The 25,923-nt window shown below is 34.3% G+C and overlaps 1 protein-coding gene and 1 pseudogene across 2 annotated transcripts in view; both read right to left on the bottom strand.

The window, feature by feature from the left end:
* Positions 1-25,923, bottom strand: part of MGAT4C (MGAT4 family member C) — a 337,535-nt gene that overhangs the window by 159,272 nt on the left and 152,340 nt on the right. The gene's annotated exons all lie outside the window — the stretch shown is intronic.
* Positions 1,382-24,734, bottom strand: LOC119059033 (hyaluronan mediated motility receptor-like; annotated as a pseudogene).

Here is a 25,923-nt window from a genome sequence, read left to right as displayed (position 1 = left end):
AGACAAGGTAGGGAGGAGAGGGAGGAAGTCACAGATAGTAAATAATTGGGTTAATGATTTAATATGATTGTTATTTCACATTACAGAAATACTAATCAAATACCCAGTGGTTGGAATGATGCCAAGCAGTATAAGAAAATTCTCTAAAGAGTTAAGAGCATTTTTTTCTCAGATTTTTGATGTATCAACAATTAACTGCAGAGTTTAAAATGCAGATTTTCAGGCCAAAATTCAGGCTTTCATTTAGTAGGACTGGGATAGAATCTAGGTATCTATAAATTATTGACTAGCTCAGTGACCCCAGTAAGAGATAAAGAAAATACTATGGAATTAAACATGCTTTTACTTCTTATTTGAACTGGATAAATGGATGACGGATAAAACAGAGTGAGCATTATTAAGGGAATTAAAGTTGAGACAAGAACAAGCCAAGGTGTTTTGTCATAGCTTAAAATGTTCAGATTAGAGAAACCTTCCAGGATTAAACTAAAAAACCTGGGGATTAGAATCTTGAAACCACCTAAAGTTTCAGATTATGTTCCTTGCAGTGTTATTTACAATCACCAAGACATACAAGCAGCCCAAGGGTCCATCATTAATTTAGATGAGTGGATAAAACAACTGTAGGATATTTACACGATGAAATTCTACTTGACCATAAAAAAGAAGAAAATTTTACCCTTTTCAACAGCATGGGTGGACCTGGAGAACATTATGTATGCTAAGTAAAATAAGCCAGTCAGAGAAAGAAGAAATAGTGCACGATTCCACTCATATGGAATCTAATGAACAAACTGAACTAATAAGCAAAACAGAGACAGACTCATAGATAGCAAGATAACAGCTATGGAAGGGCAGAATATAGTGGGTAGAGGGATCAAGCAAAAAGGTAAAAGGACTCATGGACTTGGACAATGGAGTAGTGGGTGGATATAAGGGAATGGAAAAATACAATGAAAATATCTACACACACACACACACACACACACACACACACACACACCCTAGGGATTAGAGTGTTGACACCATCCAAGGTTTCAGAATATGGGAATAATATCAGTGATTTTTAAAGCAATGTGGATTGATGGGGATGAGTTTTACAGCTGGCAAGCCAAGTAGAAGATTTAGAATGAAGTGATGAAAATGAGCAGCAGGGAGGAGTTTCTAAAAATAAAAAATAAAATGTTAGAAGACATGTTGGTAAAGCATATTGAACATGCTTTCAGATACATAAAACAGTAAGTAATATTAAACACACTTGAAAGTATTAATTACTAACACAATAATAATAACAGCAACAAAAATAAAAAATAAGAATAAAATAATCTTCCATTTGTTTTTCAGATTTTTACTTTCATGATTCTCAAAACTCCATAGGAACTCAATGGCAGTTTGTATTGCTTCTTTCAATGGGGTTTTGAGAACAAAATTTTTCTTTACTTTCATGAAAAAAGCTTTTGAAGTTATCTGAAACTTTATTCAACTTCTCCTGAAGTTTTCTCGTTTTGCTTTATTTTAGTAAGCTGAGAGCAGAGTGTTGATACCTCCAATTTAAATGTTGTCTTTTAATTTCATAACATGTTTGTATTCCTTTACATTTTGATTACCTAATATTTTAGCATACGAATATCTTAGTTTATTTAGCCGTTCCTGATCCGCACCATGTTCATTCCACAGAATCTGTTTCTCTGCTTCAAATGCATCCAGTTGCAGCTGAAAAGGCTTTTTTTAAAATTATATGGTTCTACATAAACAAGGTGCCGCATATTCATTTCTTTAGTTCTGCCAGCATATTTTCTTCTCCAGTTTTTCTTGCTTTTTCCTCTTCCAGCTGCTTCTTAAAGTCTTCACCTTGTTGTTTGAGTTGTTTCTCCAAATCAGTTATTTCTTGGAGAAAATAAACTGTGATTTCTTTAATTTCTGCTTCTTCAAGTGCTGATCTGGTCTGAATATCCCCGGATATTCTTGATTTGAGCCCTGGGTTGCCAATATCTGATGCTGAACATCCTAGCCTTTTCTCAAGCTTTTTTCCTTAAGCAAAGAGGCTTCAGCTTAAGAACTATTATTACACTAGCTGTTAATGCTTTATAGCCTTCAAATTGAGCACTAACATCTCCAAGGTTTTGCATCATTATACCTTGCCTGCAAAAGCAGGGTTGCTTGACTGCGGGCAACTTACTTTTCTCAAATTCAGTTTTTCACCTTCAGGTTTTCTTCTAGAAGATTCAGTTCTTTATTTTGTTTCTTCTTCCAGTTGTTTGTCCAGGTTTTCAGCTTGTCCCTCATTTGGCTATAATTTCCTTTTGAAAAGAACAGAGCTTCTGCTGAAGACTAGAAGATAATCCCTTCCTTGTAGCAGAAGTGAATCGATTTCCAATTCTTTTTGTTATAGCTTTTCATGTTCTTGTTTTTTTAAGAATAAACTCTTTTAAAAGCTTTCATTTATTTATTTTTGAGAGGGGGAGGAGAGTGAGAAAGAAAGGGAGAGAAACATCAGTGTGTGATTGTCTCTCGTGCACCCTCAACTGGGGACCTGGCCCACAACCCAGGCATGTGCCCTGACTGGGGGTTGAACTGGTGACCCTTTGGTTCTCCAGCCTGCACTGAATCCCCTGAGCCACACCAGCCAGGGCTAAACTCTTTTAAGTTTTACATTTCAGAATTTAGGTTTTTATTGTTCTCTGTCCTTGTCGATGAGGTCTTTTTTCTTTTTCAAGTAGCTGACATATAGCATTGATATTTTTTACCTGCTTAGACAACATAACATCATTTTCTTTTTTTTTTAATTAAATTAAATTAAATTAAATTTTTAATTGTTGTTCAAGTAGTTTTCTGTCCTTTACTCCCATCCCAGCCCACCCCCCAGTGCTCCCCACCTGCCTCCCATTTCTACCCCCCTTAGTTGTTTTCCATGTGTTCTTTATACTTATTCCTGTAAATTCTTCCCCTTTTCTCCTGAAATTCCCTCATTATTTTCTTTAAGAGACTGCTTAAGGCTTAAAATTTCATGACTCCTCTTTCAAATTTTCTCCTAATTGGCCAATGTCTAGATTGTATTTTTTAGCTTGTCCCTCAAATAAAGCACCACTAATTTCTTCAACGGATTCTAAGAGCTTTTCTGTTTTAAGTTTTGTCATCAATCTTTTTTTTTATGAAGTGAGTTCGTCTTGAGTTGTGCTTTCCTCTGAGACTCTCTGAGATTTTCCCGGGTGACCTGCAGGTTCACGTCTATGACTTATTGTTTAGCCTTCATACTACTCATCCTAGTTTCTCTTCTGTTCCTACGTTTCATCAACTCAAGGCTTAGAATTCTCAGATTCTTCTGTTTACCATCTTCAGAAAACTTAGACTTTACTAGCCTTGACAAAGCACTTAGACTTTACTAGTTCTAGTTAATTCAGTAGCCGCTTTGCCAGTGTGGCATTACTTGCAGGGAGACTTTTTCCATTTACACTAGCATTTAGCTTTGCTACCACCTACTCCAGCTCGGCTTCCAGATCCCGAAGTCAGAGTCCCTTGTCCCGAGCACCACATTTCTGCCCAAGGACATGAACCTCTTTTTCCAACATCTTCGATCTTTAACATTCTTTTGAGATTTCTCCTTTTTAAAGTAGTTTATTGATTTCCTTTTTAATCCAAGAGTCATCTTTTTCTTGCTGAAGCAGGAGAGGTAGTATCTTTATTAACAGTAAGATTTTTTTGAGATTATTTTTGTTTTTAAATCTTTGCAGTTTCTGAAAGGATACTGGTCCTTCAATACTTCTGAACTTTACACATCAGCACGTGGAGAAGGCACACCCCAGGCAGGTCACAGACTCATTTTGGTGGCTCCTCAGGAAAGGACACGCTGATGGCCAGTTGCAGAGACGGAAGGGTGCTAGTGCTCCTGGGCAACTTCCTTTCTAATGTCTTTAAAAGTGAAAATAAAATGCTTTGGAAAATCAAAATGCAAGTATCTTGATATGGCATTATACATTCCATCAATGAGCATTTGTGTTCTCTGTGTTCAACTTCTTCATTTTTGTTACCTTAGTACTACAGCAAAAATTATCTAAGTGTGTTGGAGCTTGAAAAGCAAGCGCACGTAGGTGCAGAATTACAGCCAACTGTAATGGACTAGGTATCAGCTGAGGATGAGCATACCTTCTGACAGGCTGCAAACCACTTAGAAAATTATCAAGGTAATAAAATGCAACTTCAATTCCAAATTGTTACTGATTGCAAACATGATACAGCATTTTCAAGGATGAATTTTACTTTGAAGGAAGAAAAGTACCCAACTCTGTGCTTGAAATAAAATTTGACTAAGTACCCTTAAACTGCTGTTAGATCCCTAATAAACATAATGTAGTGATATTTGGAGATGTAGGTAACCCTTACTTCCTATCATATTATGGCAGCAGTATATAATATATAGTATAATAAGAATACTGAAAATACTAAAAACAAAATAATTCAAACATATAAGGATAATTGAGAAAAAATAACCAATTCTAATATTAATTAAGAGTAGAAAATAAAAACCAGGTCACAACATACTAAACACATCATGGGGAAATGTATGTCATTATTTAATAATCAATTTAGCTTCACTTGCTCATTTTGAATTTAAATTTATATCTTCTATTTTGGTACACTATCTCATTTACATTCATCTTTGTAACAATCTTGCTTATGAAGAAACCAAGGTTCATGAGTTTATGTGAAGTGCCTAGAGTGACATGTCTAGAAAGACAGATCCACAAGCTGTAACTAGACTTTTGATCCTAATATCGAAACCCATACCACATTAATACATTTCCTATGGCAAATTTGGTGTTGAATAGCATATTTCCACTAAGGGATAGTAAAATTCGAATTATAAATTGTGATAAACCATACAATATAATAATTAGCTAATCAAGATGATAATATTCCTATATTGTAAATTGTATTTTTTCTAGTTTGGATATCATCTTCACAGTATTTATCACAAGTACTCTGAGAAGCACTTATGTAGCTGGTGGTTAATATTTACTAAATTAGTAAACACTGAAACCTCATTAATCAAAAGTAATTGAAAAAAGCTTAATTTGAATTAGTGAACATTCAGAATTCAAGATTATCTTTTTAAACTATAACTAAGTTCTACCAAACATTTATTTAGGAATGCTGTGAGCTAGTCCTTGGCCAATACGTGAATAAGATGTATTGCTTACCCTTCATGAGCTTACAATTTTTCCAAATATGTTAAGTGCTTTGATAGAGAATTGCACAAGAAGCTGTCAAAACTAAGATTGCAGTTTATGATAAAATCCTAAATGGATTTAAATAGTACAACTCAGTGGATACTTTACCACTGAGTAGATACCATAAGTGGATACCATCTGTAACAATGAATTTTGAATTTATTCAAGAAATATTCAACATCTTTATTCTAGTGCTGCTTTATAGATGTAACTACATTTTTCTTTAATTATGTATCCCTGTAAGTTATCATTTTTCATTGCATGCAGAAAAGTAAAATTTAATCAAAATCTATCCTTATTAACTATAATATTTAAACTTCCAGCCATAAATATATAATGTTAAATTATTTTGTTGGTTTATTGAATTCTTTCATGAGCAATTCTCACTGGTAATGAGATAAATTCACAGCTGTGCTTTCCCACACAATGCACACCATCCTTGTGAAGTATTTCTGTCAAAAGACCAAAAAATAGAAACTTGTGAGGAAACATCAGACCATAATTAAATGATATTTTACAAAATAACTCTTCAAGAATGTCAGTGTGTCAAGAACTTCCCACAATGATAATAATAAAAAAAGATAAATAGGCTTAGGAAGTGTTCCAGATTGACATATGTGACAATTAAACTCAATACATGATTTTGAATTTTTTTTGTGTGCAGTAAAGAACATTCTTGAGACAATTGAAGGCCCATTAATCAATTTGGGATATTAGATAACAATGTTGTAAAAGTAGTAATTTCCTAATATTTAAAGTTGTACTGTGATAATGTGCTTTCCACCATTCCCGCTGCCTGGATTATGAGAGGGATGAAACCATGTGCAGAGGTGGTAAGCACAGGCTATGTGAAATGCAGAATTTGGTGTAGTATCTTCTTTCCTAAGCCTTTTCTTTGTACTACTGCTCAGCTTCTATAGCACTCTGGCTTCCTTTACTATGCTATAGCTCCTTGTTGAGTGCAATCTTGTAGAATCTCTTGTAGCACCAGGTACCTCCCAACACAGTCTTTAACAGCACTTTTCTTTCTGGTTTGCTTAAAAGTAAAATATATGATGGAGGTGTTGGAAAGACCCGTATGTTAGTCAAATGAGAAATACAACCACCACCAGCTTTCACTATTTTCTTTTTATTGAGTGCCATCCTCATTGATTTTTGGTAATGTTGGAAAAGAGAATGCATCACTTTCTTCTGTTATTTTCATTCATACTATTAAATTTTTTTTTAAATTTATTTATTTACCTTTAGAGGGGAAGGGAAGGAGAGAGGGAGAGAAACATCAATGTATGGTTGCCCTTTGCACATCCCCTGCTGGGAACTGGCCTGCAGGGAACCGGCCTGCAACCCAGGCATATGCCCTGACTGGGAATAGAACCGCGATTGCCTGGTTCGCAGGCCCAAGCTCAACCCACTGAGCTACACCAGCCAGGGCTTCATACTATTAAATTTTAAGACCATAAATGGACAAGTAGATGACCAGAGTTAAAGATGAAAACGCAGAAAACAGTAATGGTTTCCATGTCTTGGGTTTCTATAGTCTCACCCCTACCTGGTTTGTAGCCTGATTTCTGGTTGGGTCTTACCTTTCCCCTTAATCTGATTCTCTATCAGTTCTGAACACACTAAAATGTTTTATAACTCCTATATGATTCTCACTGACTAGGGATGGTAATTTGACTCCCTAAACCTCTTCCATTTGGAGAATACTTTTTCATTTTTTTAAACCCAAGCTAGAGCTTCACTCCATGTAAATTCTTCCTTATTCATTCCCCTATTTCAACTGACTCTACCCTACCAATTTATTCTACCTTTATTTGTTTACATATGGGTATCCTCAATGATAAGGTTACTTTACTGTTTGATCTCTACACCTACACCTAAGAAAGAGCCAAGCACATAGCAGATGCTCATGAACAACTAAATTTTTAAAAAATGAGAGACATATAACATACAGAAAAGTAGAGATAAAATATGCATAAGCAATGTGGATCAAGTTTTCTGGGCTATGTATACCTTTGGAGGGGAGGAGGGATTAGAGTCTATCATACACTAAAAGAATAAAATTTAAAAATAGAAATAAATAAAACACCAAAGCTAAGAAGCAAAAATGGTATGGAGAGAGCAGAATAAAGGAAAAGTTCACAGAATGAAAATACATTGGAAAGGGAAATAAAAGGAGTTGCATATCTAATGATCTCCCAATTTGCATTACTTTCTCATATCTGAACTTAGCAAGGGAGATGCTAACAAGGTCAGAGGTGTTCTATGTAAATATAATTCTTGTGACAGACAACACATGGTTTAGAAGTGAAGAAGAGAGGAGGAATTTTTTATTGTCCAATATGTTAGAGAAAGCAGAAGAGAAAGTATTATTAGTTGCTTGGCTAGTGATCTTCTGTGTGACTAGGGTTCTTGGAACAATGGTGATCAACTCTTGTACTTGCCTAGGTTTGAGGGGTTTTCTACAAGTAGGACTCTCAGGGCTGAGACTGGGACAGTCCTGAGAAAACCATGATGATTGGTCAGGCTACCAGGATCCTTATAAGAACTAGGCTGCTAATTTGGTGTCTACAACATCACTAAAAATGCCCTTTTATCCCAAAGTCACACCATTTAAATCTAGACAATTTTAGAATACCTTCTATTTTAAGATTCTTCCCTAAAGTGTAGATTTCCTTGAAAAGCTAATGCTTTGATGCCAGTAACATGTTAGTAAATTCAGTCAATGAATACTTAATTTTCAGTATATGCATTTATTATGTGTCACTGGTTTGCAAAGTTTTTCACTTCCTCATTTAACAATCTGATGAAGATGCAAGGCTGACTTTATTGCTAAAGTTTTCTGCCTAGAGGAATTATGTACCACAAGGATATGATATTGAGAGGCATGTAGTTATATACCAAGTTTAGAGGAAAGTAATTATTTTGGGGGGTAAAATTCTAGACACCAAGTGTAAAGGCAAGTAATTATTTGTGGGGGAATCCTACTGCTGTATATTCCCTTTATCAACCTACAAATTTTCACCCTCTTTCCTTAACCCAGAAACTAGAACCCCTCTCTCTTTGTGTAAATTTAAGCAACTGATTGTGTCAAATAGCAAATCACTTACATGCTCTATCTCATTGCTTCTTTTTTTAAGTGTGTATTTTTTAATTAAAATATATGGTTTCAAAGCAACTTGATTAAGTACTTTGATATTATTTTTATATGTTACTTTTAGAAGAACAATGTCAAATTGAAAAAAAATAAACCATTTTCCCAAGCTGGCAAAGCTATTCAAAGAGAATGTTTCCCTATATTGGAGCTTAAATGCTTGGTATTGTTCGCTAGGGGAAAACATTCTAAGTGACATTTTCTGGATATTCTGAGATTTTACAAAATGTTTGAAGCACAGTTTTCAAGTTTACTATCATGGAAGTTAAATGTAAATAATTAGTTAAGGTATCACTGAAAATTTACATAACACCCTGTGTATATGGCCCTTTTGCAAACATTTTGTCAATCAACTATCTTCATACCTCATTAAAGCAAGCATAACTGGAATTTGTAATCCCCAGTTTAACAGATCAAGAATATAAGGTTCACTGTAACATTATTTATGTTGGCTAAGACATAGAAAAAATGAGCATCCTTCAATAGATGACTAGATAAAGATGTGGTACCTACTACAATGGAATATTACTCAGCCACACACATACATACACACACAAGAAATGCTGCCATTTGTGACAGCATGAATGGATTTTGAGAATATTATGCTAAGTGAAATAAGTGAGACAGAGAAGGTCAAGACCCATATGATTTCACTCATACATGGGATGTAACACTGAAGTTAACAAACAAGAAAAGGAAACAAAAACTCACAGACACATTCATCAGTATTGTGGTTACCAGAGAGAAGGGCCTTGGCGGAACAGCAAAGGGTAAAGTGGATCAAATGCATGGTGACAAAGAAGATTTGACTTCGGGTGGTGGACACACAATGTGACATAAAGATGATTTGTCACAGAACTGTACACTTAAAACCTACATAATCTTATTAACCAATGTCAACCCAATAAGTTTAATTTAAAAACTATCTGAGGGTCAGATAAACTATATGACTGTTCAATGGTTATTGACATTGTAGCTAGAAGTTAGAATCCAGGATTTTTTTCTTATAGGCTAGTCTTTATTATGCTGCTTCAAACACTCATTAACAGGTAATAACTGCAGTATAGAAATTTCTCCTAAGACTATTAATTTCAGCAATCATTTATTTTGATATGCATACCTCAGCCTCATCATGTTGTTGAAACTTTATAAATGTTTGCTGAATGAATGCACCTGCATTGTAAGAGTATTTCTCACCCCTAGTGTTCACTGATGTACTTCACATCCTATAATTATTTAGAGCAGATTCACATAGTGAACAAGTTGTTTCATAAATAGAAATGTCCATTCTGCCCTGGCTGGTGTAGCTCAGTGGATTGAGTGCGGGCCTATGAACCAAAGGTTGCAGTCAGGGCACATGCCTGGGTTGCAGGGCAGTTCCCAGCAGGGGACGCACAAGAAGCAACCATACATTGGTATTTCTCTCCCTCACTCTTTCCCTTCCCCTTGAAAGATAAATAAATAAAATCTTTTTTTAAAGTGCTCTTTAAAAATATAATAATAAAAAATGTCCATCCTGAAAAGCTGTAAAGTTTAGTATTTAAAGGAAAGATTCTGATGCTAGACTGGCTTTTTAAATTCTACCTCCTGAACTCTCTACTTGTGTGGAGCTTATCAAAACACCCCTCTCTCTCTCTCTTTCTCTCTGACTCATTTTGCCCTCTGGTAAAATAAGACTAATATCCTACTTATCTCAGAGGTTTTTATTTGAAATATATGAGCTGATATGAGTAAGGGTTTTAGGGTCTGACATTTGGTAAATATTACTTGTCTTAGCTATTGTTAATATCATGGTCTTCATTATTATCTTACTCAGAAAGCTTTGATTGTATACAGGCTCATCCACTTGTTTGATCTTCTGAACAGCGTTTTCTATCAGTAAGCTCAATTTCTTCATCTGTAATATTTGATATTTTCAAATAAAAATAGTAAAAATACTCAGTGTCTAACACAATATAATTGCCATTTAAATTTAAATATATATATTTTTAATTTAATAAACATTGAGTAACCACAATGAATGAGGCCTTTCATTAGTCTCTGTAGACAAAATTCTTTTTAAAGGCATGGAGGATTCTTATTTTCTGATATTTTAATGAAGGATACAGACATAATAAACGATGTTCACAAATAATAATTGCATATAGTAAATCCATATACAGCCAGAAAACACTCAATTAGAACTAATTCATGCAACATATAATCTACCATCCACTTACCTTTTGATTAATGGAGTTTACTTAATTGTCTGTACATTCTTTAAGTTTGCTAAGGACACGTGTTAGATTTTCAGCTCAGAGCAAAAAAAGCCTTCATATATACTGCAGATCATATTTTTAATAATTATAACTTAATTGATTTTTTCTTGGGTTAGTGGTGATAAAGGAAAATTAGATCACTTGTAATGATGCTGACCAAATCTCAAACCCAGGTGTTCTGACTCAATTTATCCTACATATCTTTGTAATAACCAATATCAATGATTCAATTTATTAAAGTTGTTAAATCTATTGATGACATTTTCAGGTATAAAATTATGTAGCCATTAAATTTTAAAATATAATTATAAAATTATATGCATAGAGGTCATACATATACAATTTTGAACATGAAACTGTCACAAAGAAAAATGTTAGCTACAAAATCTACATTAATGCAATCATTAATGTTCTGCAGGAGATTTCCAGTTCAGGCCGGGATAAATTGTGATCATGGTTATAAATTGCTCAGTATAAGGGAGTAAATAACCTAAACAGGAATTCATATATTTCTCTCAAAGAACTTCCTGTTAAGCCCTCACCTAATAGTGAATTTTATTAATATGAACACTTAGTTTAACTCTGTGTTCAGCAATTTTTACATTGGACAACTAAATTTATTATATGTGAACATTTATATATTCTGAATATCACTAGAACAGTATGACTGACCCATCAATTTACATTAGGAGAATATATCTTTATAAATGTTAATGGTCTGTAATTACTATCACATATACCACAAGCAGTAATGCCCAAAGTAGAGCAATTATTTTAGGATATTCCAATTATCTACTTATTTTTATTCAAAATGTTTTTTTGTCATATAACATGCAAAAGATCACCAGAAATTGGTCACAGTGGGCTACAATATTTTATACAACTATTTCACATTTATTTGCATTTCCAAAAATACATGTATGCACAAAATAGTTATCTGATATTTTGTTTGACCTTTTGCAATATTGTTTCTAAATAGTAGAATATTTTTCTAGACCTTCAAAAGGAAAATTTTAATATACGAGGTCTGGCATAAATGATGTCCCTATTTATCACAAAATCATAAGCATACAATTCTATAATATAACAATATCACACTCAAGCACACTATATGACATTTTAAGTGAAATATTCAAATTAAAACTATAAATTATTACAACCATGTTATTACCCTACCAACCACACTCAAACAGGCATCACTTCTGCTGGATCGTGTGTGTGTGTGTGTGTGTGTGTGTGTGTGTGTGTGTGTTTGTGTAGAAAGAGCAATATTTTATATAAATGTTTATATAAATGTGGAGAATATGTATGAGGTCTGTCTGGAAAAAGTCTGGCTACTGTTAACAAAATGAGAACAGTTTATGTGACATCGACGTAACCTGACAGCTGAGGAGAGTGGACTAGAATGTTGTTGTGTGAACAATGACAACTTAACTGTACTAGTCAGTAGGGGCAGTAGGTGCTGTTGAGTGACCATGTGTACTCTGTGGCCATCACATTCAAAATGACTGAGCAAGTAGGGCATTGAATCTTCATCAAATTTTGTGTAATCTTGAACATTACTCATGGAAACTATTTGGATGATTCAGAAGGCCACATATGTGGGCAACCTGGGATTGGCAGCTTCACCATGACACCGTGCCCCCTCATGCCTCAAGTCCTGGGCAGAGTTTTTTGGCAAAACATCAAATCACCCAGGTGACTCAGCCCAACTGCAGCCCAGATTTGGTGCCCTGCTACTTCTGGCTTTTCTCAAAACTAAATTCACCTTTGATATGGAAGAGATTTCAGACTATCAGTGAGGTTCAGAAAAATAAGAATGGGCAGCTTATGGCAATGGGAGAACTGTGTGAAGTCCCAAGGTGCCTACTTTGAAAGGTGCCTACTTTAAAAGGTGCCCATTTTAAAACCAAATTTTCCTTAGGATTCTGCTCTCATTTCTTTATTTCATTTTTATGGTACAAGTCTGTGGCTTTACTTATAACAGTGTTAGTACTTCTTATAACCCAAACACTCCAATGAAAGTTATTAAAACAAGCTTTCCACCACTCATCCGAGGATAAAAAATGCTACTACTGATTTTAAGAAGTTGAAGAGATACAATAAATTTGCTATTTTAAAAATAAAAATAAAGAAGGTGATGCACTTTCTGGTACTTATTCTTATTTTCTGTAATAAGCTTGGAGTTTATGTTATTGCCCTAATTTTAAAAGAATATTAACATTTAACTACTTGCTAATTAAATTATATATTATAATAAATTTGATTTTTCCAAAAAATGTTTCCACTATATATCAGCTGGTAAGTATATTGTTTATAGTATAACTGTCTTATTATAAACTAGAAACTCAGTTGTCGCTTAAATAATTGCAGATTTGGCTTAAACCAAATAAAGAATGTATAAAATTTAGATAGAGTATATTTTTAATAAAGCCCTCATAAATGATTAAAATATTAAAAGATAATATATACAAATAGTACTTGGCAGTATATTAAATACTTTTGTGTATGATTCCTTTACATAGTTAACAAAGCTAGAAACCTCAAAATCAAAGTTCACCCCCTTACCTTATGCTTCTATATCTCCCTATTCATATCTCAATATTATACCCCAATGTTCTCTTAAATCTCTATAATAGTCTATTATCACCACACTTAATGTATGGAAAACCTCATCAGGTCTCACCTGAACTGCCAAAATGTTGTTGATTCATCTTCTTGCTTTCATTCATGTCTCCTTTCAATGAATCTGCCAACAAATTATTATAAATGCCAAACATTTTAGTGCAAACACTTAGTGGTTTTCAAAGTTTAATGTGTTTCAGGATCATCTGAAGGTTTTTAAAAAATATTCCCAGGACCCTACCTCAGAGTTTCTGATTCAGTATTTTGGAGTGGGCTTTGAACATTGGTCTTTCTAACAAATTTCCAGGTGGTGCCGATCTTGGGGCCATACCTGAGAACTGCTACTTTACTGTGAGTCAAAATGCTGTCCATGACCTCATTTGCTTCATTTTCAAATCTGATCTCTTACCATAGTCTCAAACTTATGTATTTTCCATGTAGGCCTAAATGTTGTGTGCTCTTGTGCATATTTATAGAGGATCATATGCTCATTTTTTATGAAACATCTTTTATTTCACTACTCCATTGTTCTGCAACCTTGTCTACTTGGCTTGATAATGATCACATGAAAGAGTTAGTTCAAATGTAGTTTTGGCTCGGAAGCATCACCAAACTCTTTTTTTTTCCTGCAAGATTCACAGGTCAGACGGTACCTGTGTATAACTCTTTATTAAATCTGCCAAAATGTAGTTAGTAATTATTTTTTCTGATTTGCATACTATTCTTTTGAACTCCTCATTTTATTTCTCTACATATTCATAAATGTTTCTGTCATTCCAGGTGTATAAATATTTACCACAAAGTAAAATATGCACATGCCAATCATTAAGAAAGAATATGAAAAATAAATAGGAGTATAATATATTGAAAATAGTGTTCATAGGTGTTTTCTCTTTTAAACTTCTTTTAAGGGTATTCTTACTTTTTATAAATAAGGATGTTTTCTTGTGTGTTGTGAATTTTAACAATGGCATAAAATATTTGCTAAATTATACATTATATCCTATATAATCCTTTCTTAAAGTAAAAATATACATATTTTGCCTTTTTTTGTTTTTCTTATTCAGCATGTTCTGAAGTGGTAAGGAGAGATAATGTTTATATTACGTAACTGTTTGCTATTACATTAAATTAAAGAATCTGTTAAGAACTTACTATGTGCTAGAAGCCCCATTCTAATTTATTTAATTTCCAAAATGGAGTAGCAGCATATAGTATGTCTGACCTATTTACTATTCCATCATCTCTTCTCCATCCTATGTAGTGTGGTTGGTTAAATTTGTGTAAGAATACCAGTTTATCATTCAATTAAAATAACCTAGAGCTCTTCCAATACTTATGCTGAGTATAAGGTCTATCAAGAAGATGCAGGTATTGAGGAATTCTCATCAACAGAGCAGAAGTTGGTGGGAGATGGAAGACATCATTAGGCAGCCTAATTAGAAAAAGCAACCATAATAGTCAATATGGTAGTATATCATAATGAGATTAACTTCCCTGAAATATCTCCATTATATGCTTCCCTATTTTTATTGAGGTATAATTGGCAAATAAAAATTATATATATTTAAATTATACAATATGATGACTTAATATACACATAAATTGTGAACTGATGATCACAATTAAGCTAATGAACATATCCATCACTTCAGATAGTTACCTTTGTGTGTGTGTGGTAACAACACTTAAGAGCTACTTTCTCAAAAAATTTTAAGGATAAGAGACAATATTGGTAGCTATAGTCACCATGCTGTACATTAGGTCTCTAGAACTTACTTATCGTAGAACTAAAAGTAGATCTTTTAGCTGACATTTCCCATTTCTACCTGCTCTCCAACCCCTGACAATTACCATTTTACTCTGTTTCTGTGTTCAGCTTTTACAATTTGCATATGAATAAAAGCATACAGGATTATTTGTCTTATTAAATTTCACATAGTGCCCTCCAGGTTTATCCATGTTATCACAAGTGGAAGGATTTACTTTTTTCGTGGCTGAATACTCTTCCTCTGTGTGTGTGTATAATCAAACTGTCTTTACCCATTCATCCATTGACAGACACTTAGGTTTGCTTCCATATTTTGGCTATTGTGAATAATGTTGCATGAACATGGGAGTGCGGACATCCCTATAAGATATTGATTTTATTTCTTTCATATGCATATACAAGCCCAGAAATGGTACTGCTGAATTATATGATACTTCCATTTTTAATCTTTTGAGGAAACTCCATAATGCTTTCTATAATGGCTGTACTAATTCACATTCTCAAAAACAATGTACAAGAAACCCATGATATTTCTAAAGATGAAAGTGTTCCTTTTTTCTTTCTTTACCATAATTTGATGCAAAACACCTTTAATAAAATAATACATACAAATTTCAATGTGCTCACTAAAAATATGTTGAAAGAGGAACATGCAGAATAATTCAAGTACACCTACAAAATGTAAGAGACATTCTAATGAATGTTAAGATTTCCCCAATATCAAACAAATAGTGGTGGGGCATAGATGTTTTATGTATTTGAATTCATAAAAATAAAATATTTATTTCCCTGGCTGGTATAGCTCCGTGGATTGAACATCAGCCTTTGAATCAAAGGGTCAAAGGTTTGATCCCCAGTCAGGACACATGGCTGGGTTACAGACCGGGTTCCCAGTAGGGGGCATGTGAGAGGCAACCACAGGTTGATATTTCTCTCTCTCTCTCTCTCTCTCTCTCTCTCTTTCTCTTCCTTTCCCTCTAAAAATAAATAAAATATTTTTAAAAATTTCTTCATTATGTCATCAACATCCTAATATTTAATACAACATGCAAAAATATTTTTGAAATAAGATATTATTTATGAAATAAAATAACACAAAACAATTTGCAAAAAAAGCATGATTATGGTGCCTAATATAACATATTTTGGGATATGTCTTTTTCTAAGATTATTTACATCTGAATTTTAGCCTTCCATTCTCATGCTTATAAAGACATATTCTTATTATATTGTGATTATCCCACTAAGTTGAGATTTGCTATTTAATATTGAACAAAAATTCTAGCCCATTAGAACAGTCATTTTATTTTATTTTATTTATTTCATTCATTTATTTTTAGACAGAGGGGTAGGGAGAGAGAAAGAGAAGGAGAGAAACATCAATGTGTGGTTATCTCTAACTCATCCTTTACTGGGGACCTGGCCTGTAACCAAGGTATGTGCCCTGACTGGAATTGAACCAGTGACCCTTTGGTTAACAGGCCTGTGCTTAATCCACTGAGCTACACCAGATAGGGCAGGACAGTCATTTAAAAATATATATTTATTTCCTACTAATAATGTAGAAGGCAGCTTGCTTACATTTATCATTCAATAAGAATTTAATATTTTAAGATGACTTGAGAATGTGAAAAAATGTAAGCACAATAAATATATTGATGTGAAGAATATTAAACTGACAATTTACAAAGAGCGTATTGGCTAGGGGGAGTGTTTTTAATCTCTTCACTCCTTCTTTGAGTGCATGGATATTCACAGTTATACTGAGAATTTGATTAAGAGCAGAATGTTGATTTTTCCCTCCTTGCTTTTACTATTCTCAGAAAATTAAAATAACACTTCTTGCCCTACAACTTTTTATTCATCACATGTTTAGTTACTCTTTTTGTTGATAGTTCAGGAACCCCAGGAGAAATTTCACTCCCGGACTGCTCTCCCTTTATTAAAAATGCCTGTTCAGCCTTGGCCCCTGTGACTCAGTAGGTTGGAGCATCCTTTGATAAACAAAGGCTGTAGGTTCCTTCCCCAATCAGGGCACACACCTCATTTGCATGTTTGCTCCCTGATCTAGGGGACGTGCATGATCTGTGGTCTGAGTGCACACAGGAGACAACCAATTGATGCTTCTTTATTGAGTCTTTGTTTCTCTCTTTCCCTTCCTCTATTTCTTCAACCAATTAAAAAATGTCCTCAGGTAAGGATTAAAAAACTGTCCTGCTCATTTCCATAGTGATGATTATTTAAGCTGATAACTCCCTATCACTGGATTTGGGCCCAGACAGAGAAACTTGTAAAACCCTTCTTTTAAAACCTTTAAATTCATATTAAGATACTTGCATTAAGACTAGCTTCTCCTTTCACTGCTAGGCATGTTCTGAGTACTTTTGTTCTGTTTGTTTTAGCTAGTATGTGTCTCAACAATGCCTAGTTTAACCAACTCATACATTCCTGTCTTAACCAAACTCCCAAATTCTGCTCTGGCCTTTATTATCCTGCCTTTATTTTGATACTGTAGCTCTATGATTTTTTTCTGGATACTTAGATAAAAACTATTTCTTGGATACTTGTTTATCCAATACTGTATTCTTCATATCCTAGGGATACATTTGTTTCTAGATTAAATCTGTTTTAACAGTAACTGAACATGTGCCTCACCAAAGGTAGCAACACAATTCTGGCATTGATAGGGTTATCATACAAGGTTTGGAGGAGATATAGCCTTATGTATTACTTTGAGATAAAAAAAATCGCAACAGTTGTATAAAATTCAACACAGAAGCAGTCAATTAGCAGATTAAACTACATCATAGATATAATTATATTAAATAATTTGTACAAATTTTCCATGGAATTTGTAAGATGATGAATGCTTCCTGAATCCTAAATATATTAACCTATATAATGCAAATTTTAACAACTGATCTGAACATTTCTGTGTCTAATAATCAAAAAAATTCTATCATGACTAATAGCACTTCGATCATGAACATTATAATTAGCTAAACTATGAAAAACTAAGAAAGATTCTGGCAGAAATCTTGGTAAGGAAATTAGTTTTTAAAATTTTGCTTACATTTTTTGTTTATCAGATAAGAGCAATGTCTCTCCTTTTTTTCTTCTCAGCACTTCATACACTTAATTGGCTCTGATGCATTATGTTATATTTATATTAAATGAGACATTTTAAACTATTGTCAACATTTTAATTGTACTTCTATAGTCTCCTATGTCAGTTATCTTATTCATTATTAGTTTAGAGCATACACTCTGAGTTTAACAGAGCACTGTCTGAACATATTTAAAAGTGGAAATTATACTCTTCCCACTTCATTGTACTACAATGAGTTTCATATTGAAACATTGTAATCCACAAACCAGCCTACGTTATGTAATTGAATTCTCCTGAAGGTTCTCTCTGATATGGCTCTATTTTAATTCTATACAGCTTGAGCCCTCCATTAATATGAATTTAGTGTTGTAAAACTTTTCTTTCTGGCACAATGAGATAATATTTACATGTATTAAAATCATTCTTTTTAGACATAAAAGTGAACTTGACAAATGGTTGAAGTAGTGTAACCACCACCACAATTAAAATAAAAATATATTTCCATTGTCCAAAAAGATTATTTCCGTATTCTTTATAGTCTTTCCATGTTTATTACCCACTAGTCCTCACAACCACTGATATGATTCACATTCCTATAGATTTGTCTTTTCTAGAATGTTATATAGCAAATTTTTTAAATAATAGCTACTTCATTGTTATTTTAAGAAAATCTATAATGGGAACAACAAACTGTGTAATGAGACAGAGTATTGTGACTTTAAACCTAGATACTGTGTTTCCCTACAAAGAAAATGTCATTTTTCCAGGCTTTCAGGCCTGAAAATATTAAAAGGGAGTTATTTATCTAAGTTGCACCTCATTAAAAATATTTCATTCAACTTAAAATTGGAAAATCTCCAGAAATCTGAATATATTCATAAATAAAGAGAAAATTCCTTTGACATAGTACATGGAAAAATTTTTCTGATGGTTTCCAAATGAGATAATCAAAACATTAACATCCCAAGGATACTGTCATGGAAGATGAGACATATTTCCTGCTGAGATGAAAACATACTGATGCTTTGCAAAAATTCAGGTACATTTCTTTGAATGAGCATTGACTGGATTTTTCTTATCTGCTTCAACTTTTCTTCTCAAGGTATGCTAAAGAAGTATTTTTTTCAAAAAGGAGCATGAAACAACTAAACAGAATGACAATAAAAATGTTTGAAAATTGCAAGCCCTGGCTGGTGTAGCTCAGTGGATTGAGCTCGGGCCTGCGAACCAGACAATCGCGGTTCGATTCCCAGTCAGGGCACATGCCTGGGTTGCAGGCTGGTTCCCTGCAGGCCAGTTCCCAGCAGGGGATGCGCAAAGGGCAACCATACATTGATGTTTCTCTCCCTTTCTCCTTCCCTTCCCCTCTAAAGATGAATAAATAAATTAAAAAATATAAAAATAAATAAAAAAAGAAAATTGCAGTGATTTTAGGAGAATGGAATTTAAGTTGCCCACTCAAGCATAGAGATTATTTTCTACTGGGGAAAATAAGCCTGGAAGTTGTTGTGTACATAGTGATTGTTTGGTGGAAGAATACAAAATAATTTTTGTAACAATATTTAAAATTCCCTCAGAAGTATAAACATTATAAATTCCTTGTCTGTGGACAGCACAGAGTAGTATATAGAACATACATATGTAATTCTGGTCGAGATGGAGGATTGGGTAAACATGGCTTACCTCTTCGCAAAACCACATCAAAATTACACCTGAACTATAGAACAATCATTCAGAACCATCATAAACTGAGCTGAATGGAAATCTGGCAACTAAAGAATCAAAGAAGCCACATCCATCCAGGTAGAAGACAAGGTGATACCATAACAATGGGTGCTCAATACAAATTTGGGAGGGATATCTCAAAAGTGACAGATCCTGGACCCACACCAGTCCCCCCAGACCAGGGTTTCACTACCAAGAAGATATGTACATATAACTTCTGACTCCAAAAAACCAGTGGGGATTGAGTTGGTGGAAGGAATTTATGGAGTCCCCAAAAGTTTCTCTTAAAGAACTTGCACTTGGACTCACTCAGACTCACTCCCTCTGAGCTCCAGCACCAAGATAACAGCTCGAAAGCCACCAGTGGCATATGGGAATTAACTGAAGTGTCTGATATCAAAGCAAAAGCTGGGGAAAACTTTCTCACAGACAGGAAAAGGCCATTGTTCCTTTTCTGAACCCTTTCCTCAGAGAACCACAGAGCTGGCAGGTGGGTACCATAGCTCAGACTCCATCAATCTGCCTAACACTGCTTTGGCCTTGGAGAGCCCTGGAGCTCTGTCCCACCCAACTTATAGGCCCACAAAAGCTGTTAACAATGGCTTTTCCATATGAGTGATTGGTCTTGGCTCACACTTCACAACTTAAATTCTCTCAAACAGGCAACAGTTGGCCCCAGTAAGCCCCTAGCCCCCATACCTCTTGCTCAGTGGCCCCAGGCATGGTACTACCAGCAGCCTAGGTTCACAGTGTGGCTTCATCTGGGAACCTCCAAGCCCAGCATAAGTAGTAGCCATCTGCCAATTGCATTGTAGCTTATGTAGGGTAGCCTTGGGCACAACACAAGGGGGATAACAATGGCCTGCTCTACCCAGGAAATTACAGAGCCTGTGCACCCAGTGGACAGCTACCAACCACGGTGGAGCACCACCATCATGCTCCTGAACAGCAAATCTTCCATAGAGGGTAGAGGTGGATGGTCAGTGGTCACAGCCAGTCCTTGCAGATGACTGGCCTCAGTAAATCCCTCCCATTGACCTGCTAAGAGCAACCAAGACTCAACTACAAGAGGAGAGTGTACTCAGCCTATATGGAGGGTTCACCTTGAGTATCCAGCTTGGGTGATACTGGAGGTTTTGCCACTGGACTCTACAGGACACCTACTACATTAGCCCATGCTGACTCTCCAAGATAGGGAGTCACAGCAGCTCTACCTAATACACTGAAACATACACAGGGAGTTTGCCAAGATGAGGAGACAAACATGGCCCAAATGAAAAAACAGATTAAAACTCAAAAAAAAAAGAACCAAACAAGATAGAGGAAATAAATTTACTAGATACAGAATTCAAAGCACTGGTTACAAGGATGCTCAAGGAACTTATTGAGGCCCCCAACACCATTTAAAAAACCCAGTCAGAAATGAAGGATACACAATTGAAATAAAGAACAATTTACAGGGAAATGACAGTAGAGTAGATGAAGCTGAAAATAAAATCAATAATTTGTAACATAAGCAAACACAAAAAACTATCAGAACAAGAAGAAAAAAAATCCCCCCAAAAATGAGGACAGTGTAAGAAACCTGTGGGACAAATTCATGCATTCCAACACTCACATCATAGGGGGGCCAGAAGGAGAAGAGAAAGAGCAAGAAATTGGAAATCTATTTGAAAAAATAATAAAAGAAAACTTCCTTAATGTGGTGAAGGAAATAGACATGCAAGTCCAGGAAGCACAGAGAGTCCCACACAAGAAGGACCCAAAGAGGCACAGTCTAAGACATACCATAATTAAAATGGCAGAGGTTAAAGATAAAGAGAGAATCTTAAAAGAAGCAAGAGAAAAGCAGTTAGTTACCTGCAAGGTAGTTCCTGTAAGACTGTCAACATATTTCTCAAAAGAAATTTTGCAGGCTAGAAGGGATTGGCAAGCAATATTCAAAGTCATGAAAAGCAAATACATATAGCTAAGATTGCTCTACCCAACAAAGCTACTATTTAGATTTGAAGGGTAAAGAGCTTCCCAGACAAAAAAAGCTAAAGAAGTTCATCATCACCAAATCATTATTATATGAAATGTTAAAGGAACTTATTTAAGAAAAAGAAGAAAATCAAAATTATGAACAATAAAATGTCAATGAATACATATTGAATCTAAAAAACAAACTAAGCAATCAAGAAAGACAGAAACAGAATCATGGGTTACAGAGATTTTAATTATTGCCAGATGGGAGGAGGTTATGGGGGAATGGTGAAGAGGTGAGAAGCTTAAGAAGTACAAATTGGTAGTTACAGAATAGCCAGGGGGTGTAAAGCACAGTATAAGAAATGGAATAGCTAAAGAACTTATATGCATGACTGATGGACATGAACAAAGGTATGAGGAGTGCCTGAAGGAGTGTATGGGGGGTGCTGGGTCAAAGTGGGTGAAGGGGAAAATTCAGATAACTGTAGTAACATAGTCAATAAAATATAATTTAAAAATGAAAAAAAAAAAGAACATACATGCAAAATGAGGAGAAATTGCCAAACAGGAGGCCAAGCATGCTCATTCAGTCTATGTGGTACCAATCTGGTCTGCAGATTTTTAGGCACTAGACATAGAATGCATAAACACATGCGTAGGAGAAATACTCCCAGAAGAATCTGACCATTCAAAACAAATACATGGTGTAACCTCAATTCGACCAAGATTAAAAATAATTCTTTCTAAACTTTGTTGTAGCTATGACATTTGAGACATTTGAAATACAGGATGAGCATTATAGTATATAGTTGTAGCCCTAAAAGGAATTCATTAACTAATGTAATTTAAAATCCCAATTCAGTTAAAAGAGCAACTGGAGAGCATTATGCTGAGTGAAATAGGCCAGGGGTTGAAATACCACATGATCTCACCTTTAACAGGAAGCTAAACAACAAAACAAACAAGCAAGCAGAAAAAAAACAAAGACACTGAAATAGAGAACAAGGGGACAGTGACCGGAGGGGAGAGGGAAGGGAAGTTAAGGGGGAAAAAGGGGAGGGATTTGGAGGAACAAATAGGAAGGACACAGGATGAGAACTAAGGGGGGAGGAAATGGGAGGGAGGTGGGGAGCACGGGGCGGGGGGGGTTGGGATGGGAGAAATAGACAAAAAACTGTACTTGAAAAATAACTAAATAAAATTATTAAAAAAAAAGAGCAACAGACTCAGGACTTTCTGTGAACTTGAATATACTGGAAACAAAAAGTAAATCATTATAACTTCCTCATAATGAAATTATAAAAACATTAAATAAATGTTTAATGAATATTAAACCAGTAATCATTAAATTATAAAAATTAAATAATATAAATAAATAAGTTTATAAATATATAACAAGTTTTATTACATTTTAAAGAGTATATGTATTTTTCAAGTTAAGTTAGGGTGACTGAACAGGATTTGATAGGTTTTGAGTGGAGATAGAAAAATATATTTTATAGACCACAGGCTTACTTTTTAAAGTTGAGTCTGGTAATGATTTTTTTTTCTTTTTTGATTAAGACTAATACTCCTATTTTTCTAGAATCAGGGGTAATTTTAACTGTCTTCTCTATTTGAAAAATAGCACTCCAAAGCAAACACCAGACTTCCTACACCATTATTCAACTTCTTATTCACCATGGAGAGAATTGGCATGGCAAAATTGCTTTGTTTTCTTATAAAATTATTTTTCATTTTTGTTACTATTAAAATATCAAAACAATTTAATATAACTAATTTATTTAGGTAACTAAATATATTGTTTAGGTAACTGAAATTCCTAAGTGCATGATGTATTTATTCCCAATCTGCAGTCCTTCTTTTGTAGTAATAATATATTATGATAGCCACCCACCTGAAAAATATCACAATAATATCCCATAATATCACAAAAGGAAGTTAGTATTGTGACAATGAGAACAAGAAATACTAAGAAAAATAAATCATCAAAAGACACTGAAAATTTTTGCATTTTTTTATTTAAGGATTTTCCCTTTTTTACTAGTTTTAGCATAGATAGAAATTAAAAATTAAGAAAAATAGTATTTTCTAAGAGCTCCTGCCAAGTGAAAATTTTTTGTTGCTTAAAAGCACATCATGCTTGAAAATACCTTCATATGCAAGGATGCAATTCTCACATTTGGGATCACAAATACTATATTTCTCTTTAAAAGCAAAAAAAAAAAATGGAGTAGTCAGGTTGTGGGAAAACTCTTACAGTTCATTTTCTAAGTCCTTTCCTATTGTCTCCAAAGCCACTTCTTGTATTCGTGGAATGACAGTACATCCAGGTAGCCAATCATGTGTTCCATTTGATAGTGTAACATAGGACTCCTCAAAAGAATATTAGTTTCCTCTTTTTTGTACATACATTTATGCAATACCTGGTCCTTCAAATGCTTAATAAATTTCCAAAAAGGAAGACTAAATGTGTGATTCTCATTGGATTTCACTTGATTGTAATTTCGATTCTGCAGGACAATTGATGAAGCTTTTTCTTTTCATGTCCAAATTGCACTTTCTGAGTTGGTTAATTCTATTTAGGCCTCATTATATTTGGGAAAAAATGCAGAAATAAGAACAAAAAGAGGAAATAAAAAGTCCTAAAAATCTTATAGGACTGATTATCGCTAGTATGTTACCCCAGGATCATGGAAAATAAAGGCACATCTCAATATTTTGCATGTCTTTATTATATTGCTGTGGTTTAAGGGAGTCCATGCCTAGCCTAGAAAATGTAACAAACACACTTCTTTGACTTAATATATTTAATATAAGTCAGTACTTTTACCATCTTAATCAGCACATGGACCTAGAACTCCTATTTCTCCTTACTCTTACTACTTACCTCCATTTTCACCTACCTTCCTAGCCTCAGGAGTATATTGTCATATACTTAATTCTCTCTATAATAATATTCTTATTAATATTCATTTCTTCTTGTATTTGTACTTATAGCTTTAATTATTTCCCATTACAGAAAAAAACCCACTTTATTTGAAATATCTAATAATACATTTTCTTCTTGTCTTTATAAAAATGTTTTGTTATATTTTCACTTTTGAATGACATTCTCAGTGGGTATAGAATTCTATGTTGAGCCCTGGCTGGCATAGCTCAGTGGATTGAGCGCGGGCCTGCGAACCAGAGTATCGCGGTTCGATTCCCAGTCAGGGCACATGCCTGGGTTGCAGGCCAGTTCCCGGCAGGGGACGCATGAGAGGCAACCACACATTGATATTTCTCTCCCACTCTTTCTCCTTCCCTTCCCCTCTCTCAAAAAATAAATAAAGAAAATATTTAAAAAAAAAGAATTCTATGTTGGAAGTAATCTTTTTCCGCTTTTTAATAACTTACTATTGTCTTCTAATTTCTACTGTTTCTATAAAGAATGCTGTTAAGTAATATTGTTGGTTATTTAAAGATGAACATAGCTTAAAAACAGATACTTGTTTTGTATTTAGCATTTAGAAATTTAAGGTTTTGTTTGTATATATCCTGCTTGATGTACATAGCTCTTCTTAACTCTGTGATTTCTTGTGCTGTCATTTGACAAAATTTTAAGCCACAGTTTTAGCTCACTGCCTATGTTTTGCTTCTTGCCTTTCCTCAGACTGTCTCATCTCATTTGAAATCACCTTTCTTTCTTTTTTCTTACCTCCTCTGTTTGTCTGCCTCTCTTGTTTATTGTGCTATCTAGAAGATATACTATAATTTTTCATTATGTATTGCTATTACATGCTGTTTACGGCACTTTCAGTGTACCCATGGCTTATTCTATTTCCTAATGACCTTTCTTTTTATTGACTAACCCTTACTCTAGCTATATATTAAGTTGTGTTCTAAATATCAGGTATTTTATAGATTTTAACTCTCGGCTCACATTTTCTATCTTATACATACTTGTGCATATTATTGTTACTAAAAATCTACATACAATGACTCCAATAATCATAATTTTTAATTCATTTGTTTTTATCATTTAGTCCCACTTTCCATACATCTACTAATTTTTGCTAGAATGCTGAACACTGTGTATGCAA

Source organism: Artibeus jamaicensis, unplaced genomic scaffold (genome assembly GCF_021234435.1).
Source record: "Artibeus jamaicensis isolate MK-2021 breed Jamaican fruit bat unplaced genomic scaffold, CSHL_Jam_final scaffold_584, whole genome shotgun sequence".
Lineage (NCBI taxonomy): Eukaryota > Metazoa > Chordata > Mammalia > Chiroptera > Phyllostomidae > Artibeus > Artibeus jamaicensis.
This window is presented reverse-complemented; position numbering and strand designations above follow the sequence as displayed.